The 24,992-nt window shown below is 41.0% G+C and overlaps 1 long non-coding RNA gene across 4 annotated transcripts; it reads left to right on the top strand.

The window, feature by feature from the left end:
• Positions 1-248: 248 nt before the first annotated feature.
• On the top strand, positions 249-11,810 carry LOC137163687 (uncharacterized). Of its 4 annotated transcripts, none has more exons than XR_010922782.1 (4): positions 250-366; positions 9,491-9,568; positions 9,849-9,940; positions 10,943-11,810. It is a non-coding gene; the product is annotated as an uncharacterized lncRNA (long non-coding RNA). The 4 variants fall into 4 exon arrangements; XR_010922783.1 differs by lacking the exon at positions 250-366 and adding an exon at positions 2,069-2,217; XR_010922781.1 differs by lacking the exon at positions 9,491-9,568 and having other exon boundaries at positions 249-366.
• Positions 11,811-24,992: the final 13,182 nt, after the last annotated feature.

Here is a 24,992-nt window from a genome sequence, read left to right as displayed (position 1 = left end):
TTTAGGGCTGATTTCTACTGTGCAGAAAACACAGTGAAAAAATGCATGTGAACAATGCACACACAAAGGTGAAACTCCTCTTATGATTGTACATGCCCAGGAGCTGAAACTTCATGGTCAGTGGTGAAGATCTGCTGGACCAGTATTGTAATGTCCCATAAGCACATCTTGAAGTCAGGTGTTGCTGGTTATTAAAAAAAGATAAAGTGCATTTAAAGACTCAGTTAGGATCTGAAGAAAGAAAGACACTCTTTCTCTCAGCTCTGTAGAAGAAAGGGGACAGGAGCAGAAGCTCAATAAGCAAAGGTTGTTCCCAGAGGGGTCATTCAGAGGAGAATGTATGTCAGCTCCTGAGGCTGGGTGTTGGTAAGTCTTATTAAGTTTAATTTTTATCTTTCCAAAGTAGAGCTTTCTAATACAGCAATGTAATTCACTAGCTAGGTTTTTAGTAATGCAATTTCTGCATATTCCATTTTAATTTCTTGTTTGCTTTGCTTCATGACATTGCCCTTGTATGTAATGGTAAAAATCCCATAGTTAGCATTTTCTTTTGTTGCAACTTATATAAGAGGTGTCCTCTCAAACCATCTGTGAGGGTGCATCCACACTGCAGCTGGGGGAGTGCTTCCTGAGCTAGCCTGCTAAAAACAGCAAGACAGTTGGGGGTAACATGGGCAGTGGCTTGGGGTAATCGCCTGAGTACATATGCAGGGGATGTGGGCAAATTTGTACTCAGTCAACTAGCCCAAGCTGCTGCCCATGCAGTCCCTAGCTACCTTGCTACTTTTGGCGTGCTAGCTAGTGTGTCTGTCTACCCAAGTTGGGAAGCACACTCCCAGCGGCAATGTGGATGTACAGGCATGTGGATGACAGGCAAGTTACTCAAGTGGAACCAGACTATTATGAAACAGTTGTCCTGAATGATTTCATTGGCTGAGCAATCAAGAGACAATTTAAAAAACAAGCCTCATAATATGGCTTAAGCAATTGGTCTCATTCCAAAACTAACCAAAAACCTTGCCACAGGAGTGAACCATGGGTGTCTCCAAGAACTCCAGGCTGAGTTATAACCTAAATGGAACACTAAACACTAAATAAATGGAAACAATATCAAGATGTTTTATAGATTTTTTTTTTTTTAAGGTCAGAAGAGACCATTATGATCGTCTAGTCCGACCTCTTGCATAACATAAGCCACAGAATTTCACCCAGTAATATCGGTGACATTGATAATTCCATCATCCAGGAAAGAGCTTAAAAATAGCACTACTTTAGGTGAGCATTGAGCCATGGAAAAGGAGGAGTTTCATTATAAATACATTAAAATTCTCTGCATGGTTTATTTTCATGCCAAGCCATTTAAACTGACGTTGGATAGCATAATGTCCTTTTACTTTAAAAGGAAAGGTTGGGTGGGAGGGGGAAAGGAACCCTAAGTATTGACTGAATATGGTGGCATTTAGGGTGAGTAAATGACAGATATGAAAATCAAATAATATTTGTATCATGGGGGAAAAGAACCAATCACATATTCATGACTGGAATCTACAGGGATCATTGTCTAACAAGCTATGGCTGAATTCTTCTAAAAGCAGCAATAAATGATTGACCTCAGAGAGAGAATGGCCAGAAGATCATGTTAGTTCTTCCTTTCATTCTCTGCTCCCCCTCTCCATCAAATGCAGTGATTCATTTTTTTAAGAAGAAATGGATTATTATTTACCTGAATGTTAAATTGTAGAAAGATCAAGAATTTCACTAAAAAATCAGCATTTAAAACTGGAAAAAGAATTTGCTGATATCTTTTCTTAAAACATATATATGTTACTTTACATATGTAATTATATATGTTACTTTACATATGTAAAGTAAATGCTTGTGTTTTTAGAATGAGTAATGTATGGGTTTCTCGAAGAAGTAGCGGAGTGACAGTTATAAAGGATACTATACCTCTGGAGTCAACCTGCAGCTAGTTAGCTGGCTGACTTGCATTAGCCTCACCTGCTGCACTTGGGGAAAAAAGCTGGAAACTTAACTGTCTCATCCTCATGAAAGAGGGCAGCAGAAAGTGGAAGGTGGAGATTGCAATACTCCAGAAAGCAGAGGGGCCCAGGGATGTGTTCCTGTTACTGGAGCTACAGAAGAGAGGAATTAGTACAGAAACCAAAAAAGATTAAAGGGATACTGTGTGAAGCCCTCTATTATGGAGACTCTGAGGTAAGAGCCAGGAAATTTGGGATTGCTGAAGTTACTGGTGTGAGGGGCAGACTTGGGGAAAGGGTTACTCAACCTGCACAGACTTTGAAGGAGGAGTCTGTAGGGTTTTGATTTGTTTTGTTTTGTTAAGAAGGCTTAACATAAAAACCAACTAACCCTGTTGGAAACTGCTTCCCGTGGGAGAGCTCAGACAGAATTATCCCAGGGAGTGAGCTGGCTCAGTAAGGGCAAAACCTGGTCTGGTAGGAGGAGGGTGCTATATCATAGGCCCTAATCCTTTATGAGCAGGCAGTATATAGCATTATCCAAATGTTAATTATTGGCATCAATCCTATAATATTCTGGCTCCAATCTAGTAAACTAAGTGCTTAATATTAAGTCTGTGCTTAAGTGCTTTGCTGAATCTGTTTCTTGCCATCCTTAGGGTGTCTGAGAAGGTAGTCACTTTTGTATAGCAGAAAACTAGTTTAAATTTTTTTGTTTTTAATGTGTAACTTGAAAAAATGATTTTAGACTTTATACGGGTAAAACAAGGAAAGCCTTCATAAATGAGACCTCAAGTTTCAATGAATTGGGACCACAGGGAGCAAAGATTTACTGCTATTTATTACACCAATTAGCATGGGGTGTGCAGAATCTTCAGCACATCCTGCATCAGGGAACACAAAAAAAAAAAAAAAAAATTCAGAATTATCAGGAGAGAACATATGCATCCGGATCTTGAGAGTGGGATGATCTCAGAGGCCCTTCAAAATGGAGATAATGATGGAAGCGTAGGTTGGTAGTGGGGGATGTGAGCAACTGCCCTTTGCACTGGCATTATAAATTTTACAGGAATTTAAAGGCCAGACCTTTTCAGTTCAATCTAAATGTAAATAAATATAAGAGATCTCCACATGGCTACTAGGTTTCTCAAAGGGACATTTTAATGAGTAATGTTTGTCCATATTTCAGTAAATGTTGTGACTATACTAAAAAGAGTGAGACTGTGACTACACATTTTATCAGGGACCCTTCTTCCTTCTGAGGTTTATTACCAGTGGTAGCATTGCAGCTTTTTACCTCATAAATGCTTACCTAACTAATCTCCATTGGCTCTAGACTAACAGTGAGTGGTCGGCTCCCACACTCTTGATGTTCTGTCATCCTGCTCTGTTTCTGACCCTGTGAAAACTTCCTCCCTGCCAGAGTCTGTCCTTGCTGCCCAAGTCTTTCCCTGGAGGGCTCCAGTAGCAGGGAGTTGCCAGACCCTTTCTCCACTGCTGGAGTGTTTCACTGGGTGAAGGGGAAGGCTCCAGCAGCAGGGAGTTGCCAGAGCCTGTCCTCAATGGCTCCCTCCTGCCAGAGCCTTTCCCCACTGACAGTCTTTTTTCCTGCAGTGGGGGAAAGGGATCCACGGCAGGGAAGCAGCAGGACACCACACAGTTAAAAATAGAAGCATAGAGGGGGAGGCTTGGCTTGGCTTGGCTTGAGAGATGAGAGAGCTATGTAGGATATGTACTTGAGTACATACCCACACTCTTCAGGCATAACTTACTTCTACACATCTATGCTGTGCCTCACAATCTGCACTGGTACATTTGTTTTGGGTGGGCTACACGTATACATACACGAGATGCCACCAAAAGAAGCATACGCTATGGGTACATCTACCCTGCATGCTTCTTTTGGCTGTGTCGTTCGTGTGTGTGTGTGTGCGCGTGCGTGTGTGTATAGCAACGTAGACTGTGAGGCAGGGCTTAGTAAGTAGAGTAAAGACATGTCCGAAGGGCATGGGTAGGTAGTCGAGTTCATATCCTACATAACTCTCTATTCACCCAAGCCATGCCTCCCCATCTATACTGCTATTTTTAGCAATGTAGTGTCTTACTGCCTCCCTGAAACTGGGGAAAGACTCCAGGCTCTTCATTTTTTCTCTCTAGTCGTGCTCCTCTTTCACAATCCCTCTCTGTGGTTTTTCATAATACTCCCCCTCTGCTCCATTTTTTGTGTCCTATTTATTTCTTGGGTTTTTTTCCTCTCTGCTTCTCTTTGTGCAGTTCTCTGCCAGTCACTGAACAAACCCAATATTATTTCATACTTTCAATTTTATTTTTTCATTTTGTATACATGCGTAAGTAGTATTTTAGATGAATGTCATTTATGTTAGGAAATGCCAGATTTGTGGTTGCCTGTGCAACCATAATTTGCCCTATGTATGTGTTCATTCTGTTTGCTGAATGAGGAGGGATCCTAGGGAAAAAGTAGTTTGTGAACATAATGTACATGAATGACTGTGAATTGAGGCTGCAAAAGCACACAAATAAGAGAAGGGAAATGGTAACTTTTTAACTCTTTACAGCGCAGCTAAATGTGAATGATATTTCATATGACAAAGAAAAGTCACTTCTAGAGCCTGAGGGCTTTTCCTCAGCTGAATATCTAAGGACTATCACTAACAATGGAGCAGTGGCAAACCAAAGGGGGGGAGGGGAGAGCAGGAGGGGGCCAGGCCCCTGCCGCCGATCCGGAGGGGACGCTGGCCAGGCCTGGCCCTTCACGACATACAGGGGGTGGGGAGCGCAGGAGTCTCTGGGGCGGCTGGACAGAGCCTAGGGATGGGAGCGGGGAATGGGGAGCTGTAGGTGACCAAGAGGAGGAATGCCCCCACTGCCCCATAGGGGGAACTGGCGCTGAATCTGATTGGGCTGTGGGGTTGGAGTGGGAGAGGCGGGCACCATGTGGTGGGTAAGTGAAGGAGAAAGGGGGGCCACGAATCCTGGCCAGAGCTGAGGGAACTGCTGCCATGAGCGCCAGAAAGTCCCCAAGGCAAGGCGCAGGAGGAGGAAAGTGACATGTCCCTCCCTCACAGATACAGACCACCCCCCCTGGAGGCACGTGAGGCAGGGGGTGTGTGCGCAAATGCAAACACTGGCTCCCAGGAGCCGGAGCCGCACAGTATGCCACTGCAATGGGCGATGTCAATGCTTCTCAAAGAGAAGATTGCAGGAGTCTTTTAAAATGGAAAGTTTTAGGCAATCTCTATATAGGGTTGCTAACAGCTGTATTTATAATATTACACAAATTACATTACAATATTTTAAGGTTGCAAAGTTTGGGGAAAAAAAAAAGTTTGTGGAATGAAGATTGTACTATAGTGTATATGTACAAGGGGGTAGAATCAAGATTGCATGGATAATCATAATCCTGGTCTCTCCTAACTTTTCAATACTTGCACTTTGCAACCTTATGTTCTTATAACGTGACCGTATTTTCTATGTAATTTCTTCGTTTTGTTTTTTTTTTAAAAGCAAACGGGGTAAAAAACCCAGAAATTCCATCCTGTTAGTTCACCACATGGCTCATCGGCAAGGTTGGAACCTTTAATTCCACCATGTAGACTTCCATCAATTGAGTACATAGAGTAAATGGTAGCAGTTGTAGGTTGTCATCTTCTATGTGGACCAGCACTAGAAGGAGACGAGACACACACTTTGCCAATGGATTTCACAGATGTCTGCTGACCGCAGAGGAAGTGAATTCTGCTTCAGACTTTGGAGGGGAGTGTTCCCTAGTGAGCACAGACTCTCCCCAACCCTCCAGCCTGTCTTCATCCCCAGTCTTGTGTCTTTTCCACCAGTGACTCCTTGTCCCTGTCCCATTCTCCTTGTCTTCCCAGTCTTCATTCCTCATCTTTCTAATGCCAGTCCTTGTTCCTTGCGCATCCAGTCCTACTCCTCCACTCCAGGCACACTATCAAAACTCCAGTGACCATTTTCTCCCAACCAGCTCCTTATCCAATGTCTCTCTCCACCTCCTTTCCACTGGCTTCCACTCTCAGTCCCCCTCCCTGGGCTTCTCAACCTATCTGAATCTCTCTCTCTCCCTTTTTTTCCCTACTCCTGTTATACTTGTAAAAGAAAAGACCTGCGGAATCTTGTTCAGGGGACAAGGCAATATGCTGCATTTACTGTAAACACAAACATTTTAAGGAGCTATTGAATTCACACACCCATTCACAGCCACAAGTTCTGCAGTTGGTATGATATAGTTACCAGTCCTGTGAGTTGTTCAAGTCAGTCTAGTGGCCAGTCAGGCTGACCATGAGGGGGGAGCTGGGCCTCTGTTGGTCACGATTCGATGCTTCTCGATGATGATGATTGCAGAATGAACCGAAAGTTCCCATGTTCTCACTCTATTTTTTATAGGGGTTAGTCCCCATACAGTCCTATGAGTCTTGCTGTGTCACGCAGCCTCCGGATTCTGTATGATAGTTAATCACCAGCCAATTGCAAGAATGAGCTCTCCTCTTCTTACTACTTTGTTTGTTCTCCCTGCTTTAGGGTTGTTTATCTGCATTCTTTGGCCTTCAGAGTCAGGATGATAGTTGCAGCTGGCATCTTTACTCCCCTCTCTTTTGTCCAAACCATTCGGGCTGGCGCCTCTCTTCTTATCTATTTGCACCCTACACAAACGTCCTCACTCACACCCAGAAAGCACTTAATCAAGATTTTTTTAGGTTCAATGGTATAAAAGTTCAGAAAAACAGCAAAGTGGCAGAAAAACAACAAAATGGAGTTCACTTATGCTAAGCAGTAAAGAACTTCATTAAATAATAACATTCCTTATATCTAAATATATATAGAGAGAGAAGGAATTATAACAGCTAAACAAGAAATCTGTCTACATTTAATTTACTTATGCAATTAAACAGGAAATCTGTATCTGATTTACTTATATGTCTCTTTGGCTCACACCCCTTTTCTGGCTCCTTGTCCCAGTTTCCTGGCCAAGCTGGTCCTGGTTCTCCACCTCATTGCAACTCGTCAGACCTGTTTCCTCTCCCACTGCCCTCATTTCCTTCCATGCTTGTCCCATCTCTTCCCTTCTCCATTCCAGTCCAATCCCACTCCTCGTCCCAATCTACTTCTTTCACTCCACCCGGCCTGGCTTATGTCCCCTCTACACTTAACTCAGACAGCATCCTCCTCCACACTGTCTCAGTGATGGCTGGGAGGGTCACGAAGCACACAGGAGACAAAAACTCCCATATCTCAGTTCTTGTGGCCCCACTCTGGCAAAGAGCAACCATTACAGAGAAAGTCCAGGATAGCCACCTGTAGCCTTGGGCTAGAGGCAACACACTCAGTTCCTCTGTGGGAAAAGGGAAGATGCATGCACAGTCTGATCACACATAGGAGCTGTAAGGGGATGGAGCATGCTCAGTCAGTCTGTGATGGTGGCTTATGCAGCATCTGATCACTAGGACCTGTGTGAGGCTCGAGCATGCTCAGTGAGGATGGAATCTTTGGAGATTCTAGCTGCTAAAAACAAAAGAATTTCTAGTGAGCATATGCAAATTATGTTTTTTTCAAAGGCTCGTGTCTTGGCCAAATTTGGCTGGATTTTGATGCTGGTGGCAAAAGGCCAGTGCACTGCCAATCTTCAAATCCCTGTTCCAGGGACATCTGAGCTGTTCAAAGAAAAGGTCACCAGAATTTAACATGGCCAGAAACAACATAATTTTGCCTAGCTTCACTCTTACAAATAGATTAACTGTTTTGGTTAAAATTTCCCCTCATTTTCTTCATCCTTATGCAGACACCTGATATGTATGATTTCAGCCCAAATGGTTAGTCTGGCAAAGTTTTATAACCAACTGAAAACAGGGTCTTATAAAGGGAAGTGTTGGGCAACCTTGCTAATAGGTGGTGTTACCAGCTCCACCTATAATTTCAAAATTGTATATGTAAGGAGGGTCTGAATGGATCCTCCTCTGCCAACCGGTATTTGCATGAGCATACCCACCCTTCTTACTGCTCAGAATGATGGGACTGCTTTGCCCAAATGATCGCTTTTGGCTGGTGTTGGGTTACAAATCACTTTAGTGTTAAATGCAGGGGTAATGGAATGTTGTTCTCCTTATTGTATGAGCAAAGGGCAGCAGAACTGTGCTTAGCTTGTTCTAATTAAAGGGTCATTATCATGTGAACAGAACTGGCTAAACAAGGAGCTCAGATTCCAGATCCTTGTGAAGGTTGATGGGGGGCGGGGGAGTGGGAACAGGTATTCTTGCCTGGAAGCGTGGGCTCTGCCCCAAGAGCTCCTGATATGGTTTAACCTTCTCCTCCCACTGTTCAAAGATAGAGCTAGTTAAGATGGCATTAGGAATCTCTTGTTAAGTTCTCACTGGAGCTGAACTCCTCTACTATGGGACAGAGCTCCTGCCCAGCTTCAGCACTGGGGTTCACCTACTAAGAGCTGACCTTCACTAAGAGCTGAAATTACAGAAAGCTGGGTGGAACCTGACGAGACCATAGGTCATAGTGCAGGAGCAGGTGGTAGCAGAAGGTGATGGTGTGTAGCAGAGTGGCTGACAGATTGGCTAGTGGGTGACTGGCAGAGCAGCCTGTGGAGCAATGCGCGGTCATTAGGAAGGCTGTTGGAGGGGCTGGCAGGGTGTCCCAAACATAGTGCCTTCCTTCCCCCTTCCCCCCCGCAACCAGGCTGGGAGGTGAACTCTGCAGCTGCACCTCTAGATTCTGGGTCTGCCCTCACTAAGGACAACACATATGAATGGGGTGTTGTTAGGGGAGGGGCACATTAAAGGAACTTTTGCTGGACTTAAGAACCTGAAGCAAAAGGAAACTGCCCCATAGACTCTGGGATGTTTTGTTCATGGTTTCATGTGCATGACTCCTGCTTGTGGCATTTTCCCAAGTTAATGCTGGGTTACTTTTCATTAAAAGTCTTTTTTCTACACTCAGTCTCTGCTTGCAAGAGAGGGAGTATTGTCTGTCTCTAGAGGCACCCAAGGGCTGGTGTGTAATAGTCCCAGGTGACTGAGTGGAGGTTTGAGCTGGTTTTGTGTTGTATTGTTGAAAGGAACCCCTAGATGTTGAACCTGGCCCTTGTTGCTGCCAACTCCAAATGGCAGAAGGGTTACATAAAATATACACACACATACGTGTATAGACAATCCTAAATTATCCAACGACCCTGCTGCACTGTTCTGTCTGTGCGGTCTGTGGAAAGCCTCTTTGAGCCTACCAGAGCAGAGAAATTAATCAAGAACAGTTCAGTCATGTGAACATATTATCCCTGTCACTCAGCCAGGAACCATGCAGTCTACAGTATAGTAAGCAATTGAATAGGTTCTGTTCTGGGAAATTAAAACTGCCTCGAGGCAGCTATTATTAATGCTTACAATTTTTTTCATGATTTTATACAAAATGTAGGGAAGAAAATATGTGCAACCTGCTGTTTTTTGGCTCAGTTCCCCCCCTTTCTACAGGTTTGTAGCTTCTTCTGGACATAGAACCCTTCACTTCACGTATCTGACAAGTTTCCAGATTTGCTCACAATCTCTGAGGTAAAATATTTATTCTGAAGTACTCTGAGTAAGAAGACCACAAACTGCAAGCTTATTGTTCAAAGGAAATTAAAATCTGAAGTCCACAAGGCAAAAATAGGAGCTAAAAAGGTACCTAGAAGATTTAAAAACCTGTTTTTAGAAAGGAATCTTTTCTATATTTTTGCTTTAAAATAGCACATTAACACCTACTGCCATTGGAGCCAAAGAAATACTGTGTGTTGGACAGATCACTTTTTCTGGCATGCAGGCACAAAAACACATTCCTTTCATTTTTAAGGTTGTCCAGTGATATTGGAAATAAGCTGTGCACACTGGACCTGATTCTCCTGCCTTGCACCTTGCGTAGTTACTTACATCTGTGAAAAGCTGGTGAGTGTAAAATCCCTTTGCAAAGGGGTAATGAAGTTCAGGGCATTGTAGAATCAGGCACATTATGTACATCTTAATGTTATGGGAGCAAAATGTCTCCGAGATCTGAATAGGTGCACACAAAACATTATGCGGGGCAGATTCTCTACCCTGCCAGCAGGCTGCAAGTTTCCTACTGTGGGTTCTCCAGTGGGCATAATGCTGGAAAGTTGGCTCTTATGCCTCTCCTTTTCTGCAGCCTATGTGTTGTGGGTAAGGAGAGCAGGGAGGAGGAGTGGCTGCAGTGCAATGCTCTCTGGCAATTTTCAGCTGGCATATGGTCCCTTACGGAGCCATTGCCAGCCAGTGTAAATTAGAGCATCCTGACCAGGGATGACAGGGAGACTGTTTGTTTCTGCTGCACCCAATGGGAAGCAGCAGACGATCTCTGCCTGTAAGTTTGCCTGAAAAATGTGGTCCAGTAATTTTGTTCATCTATGTGATACATCACAGTCTTCCATATAGAAATCTTTTGGTCTGATTTCTGGAACTGCAGCAAACATGAAAAATGTAACAAATGGGCAATATTCAAAACGACATTGTGGCATCTGGTTCTGAACATCACTCAACTGGTTCTGATTTGTAAGGGCATTTAAACAGGAGGTGGGAGAAGACTCATTACTGATTGCTGCTCTACAAGTAAAAAATAAAACAGTGTTTTGCCTGCAGTCACAGCAGCTATGAAATCCTTTTTTAATACTTTTGTGACCCAAACGGAGAACATTAAAATGCTTTTATGCGTCAGATCTCATTTTGTCTTGATACAATTGTATCACTATCTCATTTGCCTAATATTTACCCTGCAATTTATTTAACTGTAGACATAAATTATGCTCTTAGCTAGAGAGCTCTTAATAAGTGAAAGTGACACAGGCAGGGAAACTAGCTCACCAGTTCTCTTCTCCCCACAAGTCAGAGCTCTAATTTTAAGTCCTCTCATATTAATTTGTTTTTCTTTCACAGATTATTTTTAGTCCAAGTTCCTTCAGATTGATGTGTGAAGATATAAACCAAGACAGGTGCATGAACTTCATCCCTTACTTTTTGGTGTAATGTCTGAACATTTTATCAGTGGAGAAAACAGCCAACAATGAGATTTCTGCAGCAGGATTTTGCAGCACCTCTTAGGAAGGATGTTTGTATGATTAATAATGGTTGTTGAAAATTCAGGATATGAATCAGCCTCTCTATCCTGTTGATTGGTTCTGATTCATTGCAAAAAACACTAGTGATGATTTTAAAGCCATGTTCTTGCTGACCTACTAGATAGGTAATAACTATAGTCCAAGAGAAAGGAAGCTTCTGTCTGGAGCTGATTAAATATATGAACTAGTAATTGTAATACCTTAGCATGTGATCTTTGTACAAGCTACTTCTGCTTCTTATGCCTATGTCAATTTGTGTTAAATGACAGGCATAATCATTGGGAATGGAATGTCCCCAATCAGAAAAAACCTTCATTGTGTTGATGTGCAACCTGGTATAAATGCAAAACCTGTTTGAAAAGTAGATGCTGCCTTTATGCTGAATTATCCGGGGTCAATAATACATCTGTGACTGTACTCCACAAAATAGGTATTTTTGAGCAGTGTTTGACTACAGCAATTTATGGCTGTTTTTTCCTTGGAAATAGGATTTATTTGGAGTAAAATAGGATATGCACATTCCATTAGGCTCCTGATATACAGCTTCATTGTCCCTTTCTCTTACCTTTTTATCCCTGGAAACTTTCCTAATCGTTTTTAGCTACTGATTCCTGTGGTTTGTGTAGCATGCATGCTGACTCCTTAATTAAAATTGCATGCCAGGAAGTAACTGCCAGCTGAATCCATCCCTCCTACTGTTGCATTCTGTCAGCTCAGGGATATTTGGGGTGGGGGGAGGAGAGGTTGAATCTCAGTTGCTGTTTCTGAAACTAAATTTGGGAAAGTGGAAAATGTACATTATCTGGAAATTAAATTAGGAAATATCATGGCTTGTTATACAACAAAAATGATTATTGATAAGGAAGATGCTAACCTGGGGACTGATCCTGTGAAAGCTTCCTACTGGCCATAGTGGTTCCTATTAGGAGCAGTCCTGTCCACTTTGACTTTTTTCTATATTCTATTCTTGGACCTCCTGTATATTGGTCAGATTTTTCTGAGATCAGGTGGCCAGAACAGAAGAAAGGATTCCAGAGGAGAGCATACAGCTGATTTATATAAATGCATTAGAGTATTTTCTATCCTGGTTATTAGCCACCTTAATGTCTATTTCCTCTTCTTTTTTTTTTTTTTTTTTCTTTTCTTTGATCACCACTGCACATTGAGCAGAGGTTTTCATTTGACTGTTTATGACTACGTCCAGATCTTATCCTAAATGTCTACAGTGAAGTTAGAACTGAGCATTGTGTTTAAGTAGATCAAATTACTCCTTCCACAGTGAACTACCTTTCATTCTACCTCTGTCTTCCTGGTTTGTCCGTTGTCCCCATTCCATGCTCTATTTTCTTCCCATTTTGCTCTGTGAATCCCAGGTTGCCCTGTGTTCCCCATTCTGTCCCCCTCATTGTGTCTTACCCACATTCACCAGATAGGATAGCCAGACAACTGGATTCTTCTGCTTCCACCTCCATGCTCTGCTGGAACTTTGCTCTCTTGGCTTCTGTCTAAGATGTGGGCTGGGAGCATAATGGAGTAAAATCACATTCCGCGGGCAAGTTAGTGACAGAGAGGTAAGAGAGGTGTCATCTGATTCATAAAAGTCTACAGAATCATAATTTCAATGATATCCCTGCAGCATGGCAGGGAGAGGGGACTCACTGCCCCCGCCCCCCAGCTTCACGTCCTCCAGTTGGTGGAAATGTTGATAATACAATGTCATTAGAAATGGGTCGAGTTGGGTATCATTTGAAAAACCCTTTCTCTCTCACAAATACAATGGTACCAGATATGATAAACCCAGAACAATTATGTAGCTATATTTGGGGAAAATATTTAAATCATTTTTTAAAATGATACTTTAGCACAAAGTTGCATGTCTGAAATAAAAAAAAAGACATTGCTCTTTGTTAATCCAAGGGAAGTTAGCCTTGACATTCAGGACTGAAAACACTTATTCATCAACATTATCAGTGTACTTTCAACTTAGGAAAACACTGCTAGGCACATTGATCCTCTCTTCTGTTGCCACCTCACATCTCTATATAAAGCCTGCATCTATATTCTAGCCAAACATTTGCAGGGTGGTGAGCTTTTGGTCTTTGCACACAAGCATTTGATTAGCTGAAAGATTGATTTGGGAGCACATTGTATTTCACACATTCCAAGACCCTTCCCTGCCCCATAGGGAGTATAGTTTTGGATGTGCTCAATCATTCCAGAGCCATTCCATTGCTTGATAATTTGGTAACTTGATAGCAGGTGTAAATGTACCTCTTGGCAGTGGCAATTTTTCTCCATTTGTCTGCTTTTTGGAACACATCCACCAGCATAGCTCTGCAAGTGTCGTAATGTTGGTCTTTATATAGTAAACTTGGCATATGAATGCCTCTAGTACATTTGACCTCCTCAATGACTGTCTCAGCTGTTCTGAGCACCCTCAGAGTGAGGAGAGACTTTCAAGACTGAATCAAATGCCTTCCAGTAAGATAATATTGGTCTTTCCAGCCAACTTTTCAGTAGTGACCTTTACCAATGTGATCTTCTACTGGCGACCTTTAACCAGTGCAATTTCTTTTAGAAATTCCTCCCTTGTGTCAGGATCACTCTTCTATGCCTGTTATTTCAGGGAGGTACAAGGCAATCATTGCAGAAGAGTTACTGAAATACTTTTTTGCTTCAGATTTAATCAAGTCTTCAAGTGCTGCGAGGTGCAAATTCCAATGCGCAGTCCTAACAGATTGACTAAAGAGCAGTGAAGACGCAGCCATCTTCATATATTGCTGCACCATCCTGAGAGTTGGTTTTGTTGCAGATTCAAGCTCATTGAATTGCTTGTTCCATTCTGTGACATTGCAGCTCTCCATCGTAGGCAATAGGTCATTGAGAGTGGAATGTACACTGGATGTGTGGAGCTGTTCTTGCAAGTCCTGTACCTTTTAAGAAATGACTTCAACACTTTAGTATGCTGTTCAAAGAAGAAATCTTTTAGCATAATAAAGAAAGCTGATAATCAATACCTCTGACTTGCTTCTTTTTTGCCAATGATGGCAAATTAGTTTGAAGCACTCCTTCCATTTATATTAATCAGTAACATTAAAAACATTAATCCGGTATCATGTGGTGAGCATTAACTGATAACACAGTACTGTCAGAGGGCCACAATTTAACTTTGAGGGCTGTATGTTTCACATGCCTATGTTAAAGATCAACTTTTTAATTATACTTTTAAACATTTTTGAATATATAGCTAAGTAATTGTTCTAGGTTTGTCATGTTTGGTACCATTGTGGGAGAAAGGGCTTTCAAATGATATCCAACTTAACCAATTTCTGATGGCATTTTATTATCTAAATTTCCTCCAATGAGACAATAGGAAGTTGGGAGGGGGAGAAGAAAGGGATTCCTCCCCACCATACCACAGAAGGTGACACCATTGAAATTATGATTCTGTAGATTTTTTTTTTTTTTTTTTAACACCTGACTTATCTGTCTCACTAACTTGCCGCCAGTGTTACACATGCTCCCAGATTGACCGGGAGCAGAGAAAGCAGCCAGGCTGGCTGTAATCCAGCAATGGTGCAGCTCTGTGAAAAGGAGGAAGTGCAAGGTAAACCCCATTCCCTGCACCCTAAATGGATGCATATGTATGCTCACGTGCACGCTGTAGGTGTGATGGTGAAGGAAAGTCAATAGCAACAGTCTCACATGAAGTGTGTAAAACTTTGGCAGCACTGAAGTTCTAGGCAGTGGGAAGAAGAGGACTGGATGTAGAAGTTCACTTTCAGGTAAAACAATCACATGTCCCTGAAAACAGCAAGGTCCCAGTTCTCAAGTGACCCTTTTATTTTTTTTATATATATATATAATAAATATCAATCAAGTGGTTTTTGTCTGTCGCCTTTTCGTAACTCCCTGCAGGGTCTGGCCACCTGATGAGCTGAGTCAATTAATCTGACCATGCAGTTCAAGGATCAGCCCCATCAGGCCTCTCACATGCTGCTATCTTAAAATCTGTCAGTGAGCCTCACTACAGCTGCATGATTGCTTAATCCAGCCCTTAATCCTTGTGTAGCATCAAACCCACATGATGGCAGAGAATGAGAAGAAGGAGGAATCCTGAAGAGAAAAAAGAGAGGGAAGAGTGACCGTTCTTGTGCAAAGCTTATAGAATCATAGGATTGGAAGGGACCTCGTGAGATCATCTAGTCCAGTCCCTTGTATTTATGGCAAGACCAAGCATTATCTAGGCCATCCCTGACAGGCGTTTGTCTAACCTGATCTAAAAGATCTCCAATAAGGGTGAGTCCACAACCTTCCTAGGCAATTTATTCCAGTGCTGAACCACCCTGACAGTTAGGAAGCTTTTCCTAATGTCCAACCTAAACTGCTCTTGCTGCAATTTAAACCCATTGCTTGTTGTCCTATCCTCAGAGGTTAAGGAAAACAATTTTTCCCCTTTTTATGGCCTGGAACACTATTATCATGCCCCTCCCACCTCCCATTCTTCTTTTCTCCAGACTAAAGAAAACCAGTTTTTTCAATCTTCCCTCATAGTTCATGTTTTCTAGACCTGTAATCGTTGTTGCTCTTCTCTGGTCTTTCCCGAATTTGTCCACATCTTTCCTGAAATGTGGTGCCCAGAACCGGACACATAATTTACAGTACAAAGATGATACATCCATATAGATAAGCTTATATTTAGCAAATAATAACTTTTCCAATGATACTTTACATGGCATCTCTTGTAAGAATTATTGCAATTTTGTCATATTGGTATTAATATTATCAATGGTCATTCATATTTCAGACAGCATCACATCTTGTTTACAACATTCCTGCTAATACATCCCAGAATAATGTTTGCTTTCTTTGCAACACTGTGACACTGTTGACTCATTTAGCTTGTGATCCACTATGATCCCCAGTCCCTTTTCTGAAGTACTTCTTCCTAGGCAGTTATTTCCCAGTTTGTATGTGTGCAATTGATTGTTCCTTCCTAAATGAAGTACTTTGCATTTATCCTTATTGAATTTCATCCTTTTACTTCGGACCATTTCTCCAGTTTATTCAGATCATTCTCAATTCTCCTCCAATGCACTTGCAACCCCTCCCAGTTTGGTATCATCCATTAACTTTATAAGTGTACTCTCTGTGCCACTATATAAATCATTGATGAAGATATTGAACAGAACCAGACCCAGAACTGATCCCTGTGGACCCCACTCAATATGCCCTTCCAGTTTGACTGCAAACTGCTAATAACTACTCTCTGGGAATGGTTTTCCAGCCAATTATGCACCTATCTAGTATTTCCCTAGTTTGTTTATGAGAAGATCATGCGAGACTGTATCAAAATCCTTACTAAAGTCAAGATATACCACATCTACCACTTGCTGTCTTCATCCAAATTTCCTTTGCAAGCTCATCCTGTTATGTTTGTCCCATTGTTTTTGCTTTCAAAAATTGCTCATCCTACCTGAATGGGTGTGGGACTCAGAAGCTATACTCAGAGCGGGAAGTCAGGAGATGTTGATGGGGGTGGGGGGGAAGGAGACTGATTAAGAATTCAAACCCTCCACCAGGCTGAGATGGATAGGCAGACAAAAGCTCCTCCTGTCCTCTTCAAGAAACTAACTAAAATAATTGTATTCCTGAGCTTGTCTGATTCCCTTAGTAAGTCGTTTGCTGTATCAAAGCCCTCCAAAAAGCTGTGTGACTCAAAGAGAGTCAGGTACCTTCTGATGCTTTGAATCCCTTCTGTCTTACTGCTGCCTGTATGGTCCCAAAATTCATCTTATGTGAAAAGAAAACAGGGTATTTTGTTGACTTCTTAGTTGTAAAATGGAAAAAAAAACAGAGGGAAGGAACAGAGAAACTAAAAATCCCCATCTCCGTTGTTTTCTAAATGAACAGGCAAAGGAAAGACATTTCTTCAAGGCTGTGTCAAGTGGCCTTGATCATGTGAAGGCTTTGTTGTTTCAAGGAAAATTGAGTTTCTGAAACCTGTTTAGCCTTGACATGACGAAACCTCATGTTTTACAGCTTCTTATGCAATTCCACCATTGATTTATTTTAAAAGAAACATTTTATCCTCTAGCTGGTTTCTTGAATTTTATGTTTTACTGAAACAAAGAGAAGCTATGTAGATCCACTCAATTGTCATTTTATAAACAAAAAATCCATGTTAAGAATCCAGCTCTTCTGAAATCATATTTAGTTCATGTTTCGTATTCAAAAGTGCCTTGGAGGAATGTAACAGAATCATCAGTCATGCAGTAGTCAAGATTCAGTGTTAATACTGTGTCCCTGCCTTCCGTGTAACCTGGGTGCTTCTGTGCTGTGCAGCTTTGGCTCAAAGCCCTGCCACCAGCAGCTTGCTTACAGCACAGTGATCTCACCTTGGTTTCCACCAGCCTGGTTACTCAAGGTGACATCAACAGCCCCTTCAGTCCTCAGCGAACCCAAAACTGTCTCCTCTATAGTGTTCAGCCCCTCGCACTGTAGCACTCACAAAGCCTTACCAAGTAGGTTGCTTCTTTTTAAAGACAAGTTCACACTACCAGCCTGTAAGTTTGGCTGAGGATATTAGTTTTCAGTTTGAAACACGGCCCTGTAACAACACAAACAACAACAACAAAAAGTTCATTAATAAAGAATAGATATTTAAGTGATCCGAAGAAGAAAGAATTGGGATTGAAATGGTTACAGACAAACAAAAATACGCTTCGGAGACTAAAACCTAACTGAACACACACAAGTCTTTTGTTCAGAATAATTTTCTCACCATAAACATCCTTCCAGCATGGCCAGGATCCAACACAGAGCTTAAAACATTGTTTCTTTGTCTCCTCAGATAAAGGATGCCAAAATAGCTTTCTCTCTACTTATATTCTCAAAGTTTCTTTGTTTTCAAAGTCAGGAAGCCTCCTGGGGGCTCAGCCTGTTGTATCCACCAGGGAGCTGATGCCACATTAATATTTGCAGTCTCTTTTTCCCCCTCTCCCCCATCATGATAGTTAGATGGCTTTCCCTCCCACTCACTAGTGTGATGGCTTTGTTTACCTTGCATGTATGTGTGCTTTTCATTGATTTAGGTCACACCTTTCTTAATTTACACTGGAGAGACAGTCAAGCCTGGGAAACATTTCTTTGTCTAGGCGGGCATGGTGACATAAGCCCTATCTGCCAAATTCATTAAGAACATATTTCCAGCATGTATCTATAACTTTTCATATATCACCTGTATGTACACTGTGCAATAATAGTAGTGACCAGTGTCTTGCCAGTTTGCATATGATAATTTACATGGCACCTTTTTAGATACAGATTATGACAATTAGTGAGCGGGGGTATATTGAGCTGATCAGGCCAGCTGAGATTCACTGCTAAATGACAGGAAGCCCCTTGCCATCTGTCCTTGGGGTGTTGTTAAGGTCACAGCTGCCCTCCTTACAATGCTGCGGGAGAACTAGGCCCTCACTGACCTGTAGGTAGCAGGTCAGACTCCTCTTTCCTGGGCAGGGTATCTGCCACCCTCTTCTCTTTCCCCTTTATATGTACAATTTCCATGTCACATTCTTGACATTCTTATGATCCATTATAACTGCTTGGATCTGTGCAGCCAAACCAATGGAGAGTAGTCAGTTGGGTACCTGAATTTCTTGATGAAGAGAGAGGGCTTAATCTGCCTTATTACTCACATGATGGTATAATGTTCTCTCTCTCTGAAGAGTCATTTTTTTTCAGTATCAGTTCCTTATTTAAGAAAATAATGGGATGGTTGTTTTGTTTTGTTTTTTACTTTCCCTTGACTGCATCAGTACATCACCTAAACCAATGTCTGATGCAACTGTATGGAATTCAAACATCTTGTCAGAATCTGGACGGGCCAGAACAGGGTTTAAAGCATATTATCAGTGAGTGTCCATAATTCCTTACATAGTACTAGTACATACATTTTACAATGATATTAATTATCTGTATGTCACTGGCTTTCATAAAAAACTTTACTCAATACACTTTTATAATGCAGTAATAGTGTATGCAATCACTTGATTCAATTGCTTATTCTTTGGCATTTAGACCCCTGTTCTCCATTGGTGGTCTGGACCCTGATTGTCACACACATTGAAGTGCTCTTACTGTAATACCTGTTCTTTGTGTTCCTCATCTTCAAAGCATTGTGGAAGCAAATAGATGCAGCTTCAAAGCCGCTCAGCATCTAGGTCCAAGAGTCATCAATATTTAAATGACAAAAGCATCTCTTCAGTTTCACCCTGCTTCTATAAGCAGAAGTAAATATGTTGTCAGCAGAGCTCTAATCAGATAAAATTCTAAAATAAACAGCTCTGTGTAGCAAGCCATTACAAATGCATTTACAGTTGGTTTTGAACACCCTGAGATTAAAGGGAACTAAGAACTAGAACTCCCTGCTTTCAGGTAATTTCTGATCTACTAACTCCTCTGATCAGGACATCTAAGATACTAGCATTTTACTGCTCAGTTTTTGATGCCAAATTCCTGACTTCTAAGGAAAGGTGACACTGTAGTCAAACATAGAAGGATGGAGATCATAGCACTTGCAACTGATGTACTTATCCCCACTGTTTCATGTTTCTAGACTTGGAATCTCTTTGGAGCTATATTCCTCTTTCTTCACACACACAGTGAAATCCTAGCCCTATTGAAGTCCATGGTAAAACTTCATTTGACATTAGCAAAGCCTGCATTTTAGTTCTGATTGTCTTTGGTTAATTATTCACCTAATATTAAAATATGCATGGTCAGCAAATAAGCATAAGTATTTTTAAATAATCCCCATGTTAATTATCCTTTATGGGTTTACATCCATTAATAGTTCAAATTAACTTAGGCCTTCCATTTTTAAATTAAAACTGGAAAAAACAGAGTCTCACCATACTTAAAACATGAGAATGTAGAATAAATAAAAACAAACATGAAAAATAAACCTAGAACTTGTTTTTGTACTCTTCCTTCAGAGGCCATCTAGAACCATTGAAATGCAAATTCAAAACACACTGGAAACAGATCTCTGTTTATATGAACCAGCAACACTGTCTCTGGCTCTTATCTGTATTTTTGCTCTGGATGTCTGGAATTACTGGTTATTGTAAGTGGGTATGGTTGGTTTTATTCAATCTACTTTCAGATCCATTCTAAGATCTGGGGTTCAAAAGTTTGACTAGACCCAAAGGTTCTTGTGTTGACATATCAGTGAGGAAAAAGGAACAGAAAGGCAAGGAGAGTGGGAGAAAAATTCTGCTAAATAATAAAATACGTGCTGTATTTTAAAAAAATATTTTGAAAACTAATCATGGTTGCTAAGTAACAACAATGTACTTAACCTTTCACATTACTAATAAAACTTGAACACTCAAAAGCAGGAAGTGAATAGCTACAGCTTCTGAAAGCAGTTCTTCTGTTTTGGGAATTTCTCAGGCAGGTGTATGTATGTTTATTGGTTATTTGGGTTTTTTAACCACTTTCACTTTTTCTTTTATAAAATTTTAAATATATGGTATGGAGATAATCACCAGATGATTAAATTAAAGAAGGTGGTGCTAGCCAACTGATAATGACTGGAAATCAACATCCATGTTCACATATGAGCTTTGAAATTGCCAATGAATATGTACTTTCTACAAGGACACATCACCCCTGTCTTCCCTAGATGCTCACCAGGCTGCTGTGTTTGGGTCCTGACAGGTTTGACTCATGTGCTTTTAAGCTTCCTGAGACAGAGTAGAGTTTAGACACTCCCTCTGGCTTTAGGTTTCTAGGCACACTCTTGGGGTGCAGATCCTCTGCCTGGCACCCCCTCCTCAAGAGCTGAGACCTTCCAATCCAGCTGCCTAGACCCTGAGACTAGTGCGTGTTCCCATAGATTCCCCAATAGTTTAAACACACCCTTCAGAGATTCAACCTTGTTGGTGCTCTGGTTTACAGTTCACATTTACTAGGGCACATGATAGTTGAAACACCTAACACAGATTTTGCAAAAGGGATTTCTAAAACAATTGCTTTTTACTTTAAATAGTACGAAAGATATACAGATCAAGACTAAAACAATAGAACACCTATGTGCCATCCCTGCCTCAGTTTCCTCATCACTCTGCTGTGTTCTTTGGTACCTGAATCAGTGTCTTTTAAGGAGTCCAATTCCTTCCTCTTCCTCTACCTTTCTACATATGGCTTTTCCTATGGAACATGGAGTCTCTCTGGTCTCTTCTCCCTCTCTCTAAAATGGTTAGTGAGACAACATATTATAACTTCCAGTCCCCTTTGTCAAGTGACCCCTGATCAGCATCTTAGGTGGTCAAAGTTCCCCAGCTGGTAATCCATTGCTTAATTACCAGCCCCCCTGGATGGACTGGTTTTCTTGATGCTTCTGTGGTGTTTTCATCTGAACAGGAGACTATCAAGGTTTAACAACGTTCTATTATGAGGCCTGTATCACCAGCCCTTGGAATTTCGTTCCAAACTGGAGGTAAAAAGACAGAGAAGGTAGACAAGCCTCAGATTCAAAATGGAGTTTGCAGTCTGAGACGGATACACATAAAGTCTCCAGTATGAAACTGAAGTCCTAAGATCTACATAGACACACTCCACAACCCATGACATCAGTACTTCAAACACATGCAACACCAAATTTTTGTCTATGAAAATCTCGGCGCATCATATACCCAAATCCCTGATTCATAGAGAATGAAGAATTAGATCCCTTACATCAACTATCTCTTTGTCTACCTAGTGAATCCTAAATTCTCCAGCTTAGGTTCACCCTTTTATCAAGACCTTTCCAAGCATGCTTAGTGCAGGTAGCTGGTTTTTTTCAGCATGGGAGAGACAATCAGCTGCAGTCAAAACGGTGGCAATTTTCCATCTGACTGCTTGCTATGTCTTTGCTTTCTACACAGCACTTCTGCAGGACCCTTCTTTTTCCTTTTATCTCGTTAGTACATTAGATTATTTTACGTACTCTCCTGTTTCCCTCCTCTCTCATTCCTGAGAGGTGGTACATCCTCACAAACAGTTTTCTTCTATCAATTGCCCCATAAGTTTTTGGCATCTGTAATGTTTGAGTATGTTTTTGTTTGGGGAGGAGGTCTTCAGAGATGGGAGTGGAGGAAGAAAAATTAACATATAATACAACTGTACATTACAAGAAACCAAAAGTACTTAGCTTGATGATGAAGCTCCCCACTGCTACACACTTGGGAGAGTGTAGTAATCCTGCAGAAAAGGGGTGAAACCTCTCATACAGGAAGTGAATGAAGTCTAGGTCGCACTTTCGTGGACCACTGGGCTGGTCTTCTATATCAATATCATATGATTGAGGCTCTACAGGAATTTGGAAGCTCAGTCAGTCAAAGATAGGGAGCATGTATAGCTCAGAAACCTATGTTGTTTCCAGCACCAAAACCCTTCAGAAGTTATTGACACTCAGACCATCTTAAGCTTCTGAAGTAAGGCTTCTGTACCCCTGAGAAGAGAGGAGAAGAGTGACTGGCATTCTGCTGATGGGAGGCATCTTTTCAAGTCTGAAACACTTATGAACCAGATAGTTTAGTACAGGAGACTCGGGGCTTGTCTACATTTACAGCACTGCAATGGCGCAGCTGTAGCTCTTAGTGAAGACAGTATCTACACTGATGGGACAGCTTCTCCCATTGGCGTAGATACTCCATTTCTCCGAGAGGTGATAGCTATGTTGATGGGAGAAGCCCTCTTATCGACATAGCACTGTCTACACCAGGAGTTCAATGAGTTGGTAGCTGTCTACACCGCAGTTTATAAAATCCACACCCTTGGGCGACACAATTATACTGACATAAGTTTGTAGTGTAGACGAGGGCTCACTGTTCACAAATGCAAAATAATTTAATGATTTCTGAGTAGAAAGGTTTGACTCTTCTCAGACCTCCAACTCAGGGGTGGTTGTAATATACCTGTTTACCATAGGGAAAAAATTATGAAAGTAGAGCTGCTAGGGAATTTTTAGACCAAAACCATTTTTGTCAGAAGATGACAGTTTGTTAATTTCCTGCAAAATGTTTCATGTTTTGGTGTTGGGGTTTTTTTTTTTTTTACTTGAACCAATGGAGGGGGTGGAATTTTTTTTAGAAATTTTCAGAATGGTTTGTTTTGACATTTTCTAAAAAAAAAGTTACAGATTTCTGGTTCAAAAGACTTATGTTTTGAAACTTAATATAATCATAACATTTTTTTAATTAAAAATGGTCCATATCAAAATGAAACATTCTGAAATTTTCAAATAAAGCATTTTTATTGCTTGGGTTAATTTTTTTCCTGGATTTTTTTTGTTCACAAAAAAATGTTAAAGTTCAACTTTTTGATCCAGTTCAGAACCAGAAACTTTTAAATCGGGAAAATTTTTGCAAGAAAGGTAAACCATTTCCTACCCACCTCTAAATGAAAGCCAGATGGCAGATATCTTTTCTCAAAGATAAGTTAATAATAACACTATGTATTTCTAATGCAGTGGCACCATCTTTCTTTAACACTGGGACTCTATTAACTCCTTATCTAACAGCTTTGTACTGTAGTGGGAGGTGATTTAAACTGCCCTATTGACCCTGTGCTGTAGAGAAATTCACCCTGTGAGTTTAAACCTGTGGAGAAAAGTCTATCTTTCAAAGATGATTTGAAGAGGTGGGATTGGTGAATGTGTGGTGCAACAGGAACCCAGATATCAAACAGTTTTCCTGACCCTCTGTTCAACAGGATTCATTTTCTCTTATAAAATACTTTGTTTAATCCCAAATACATATGCTGAAATGATTACATGTACCCTGAGAATGTGTGACTCCTCAGACAGCCCTTCCACACCTACCTCTTTTATCTATAGTGGAGTTCACTACACTAGCCTCTGCAGAGATAGGCAGGCCCTTATGTGCACAGAAATGTAGCTCTGGCTACAATTAAACACAAGTACAAGAGTCTTACTAGAATTAAAATACATCCTACACAAGCTGAAATTAACCCAGGATGATAAATGAGAAGCCTTTAAAGTGATTGTGCTCTTCATGTTATCGCTTAAATTAAAAGCATTAAAAGTCAAATTGATTCTAATTTTGGATCTGGATTCAAGAACAAGAGAGTCATATCAATTTATTATACACAGATATATGGGGATTCTGAGAATGCCAGAGCACAACTACATTTACTAGATACCCTCTGTTTAATAAACTTTACATTTAAAGCAAAACAGAATTTATATGAAACAGAGATAAAATGATCATCTGATTTGGTTAATAAAGCAGGCAGAAGTGTTAAGGGTAATACTTGAAATTGAATGAGATAATGGACACTTTACTTCAGACTTCAAAGGCATCAATGAAGGAGTTTTCCATTATTCTGACAGCTATACACAACTAGCCAAAGCATTCATTGTTCAAGCTCTGAAGTTTTGTTGCAATCACTAGATCTTGCAAACGTTGGCAGAGAGCTGGCCTTGAAGCCAGAGGGGACCATAGCAGGCAGTAAAAAATGTATACAAAATAATAAATCATCCAGGCTAGAGGGCTTCCCAAATAATTTTCATTAGAAAATTATCAGTGTTCTGACTGAGATATTCAGCTTTGCACTATAAGAATTAATCCTGTTGGTGCCTAAATATAGCACATATCTCCTTATTCTGTTAACCTAATAAAGATCTTTGGAAATGCTTTGCTTACTGGCCTAGATGTTTAAACTGAGATATAAAGAGTCTAGCTAACACTGAACTACTCTCATATATTCCCAGTCTGAACCATCCCATCCAATCCATAACTTGCATAACAAGTGTGGAAATTTGAGATATTTGGGTTTGAGCCCCAGCTCCTGCT

The sequence above is a fragment of the Emydura macquarii genome, unplaced genomic scaffold (assembly GCF_026122565.2).
Source record: "Emydura macquarii macquarii isolate MOO-44397 ecotype Brisbane River unplaced genomic scaffold, CSIRO-AGI_Emac_v2 contig_2636, whole genome shotgun sequence".
Classification (NCBI taxonomy): Eukaryota; Metazoa; Chordata; order Testudines; family Chelidae; genus Emydura; species Emydura macquarii.
This window is presented reverse-complemented; position numbering and strand designations above follow the sequence as displayed.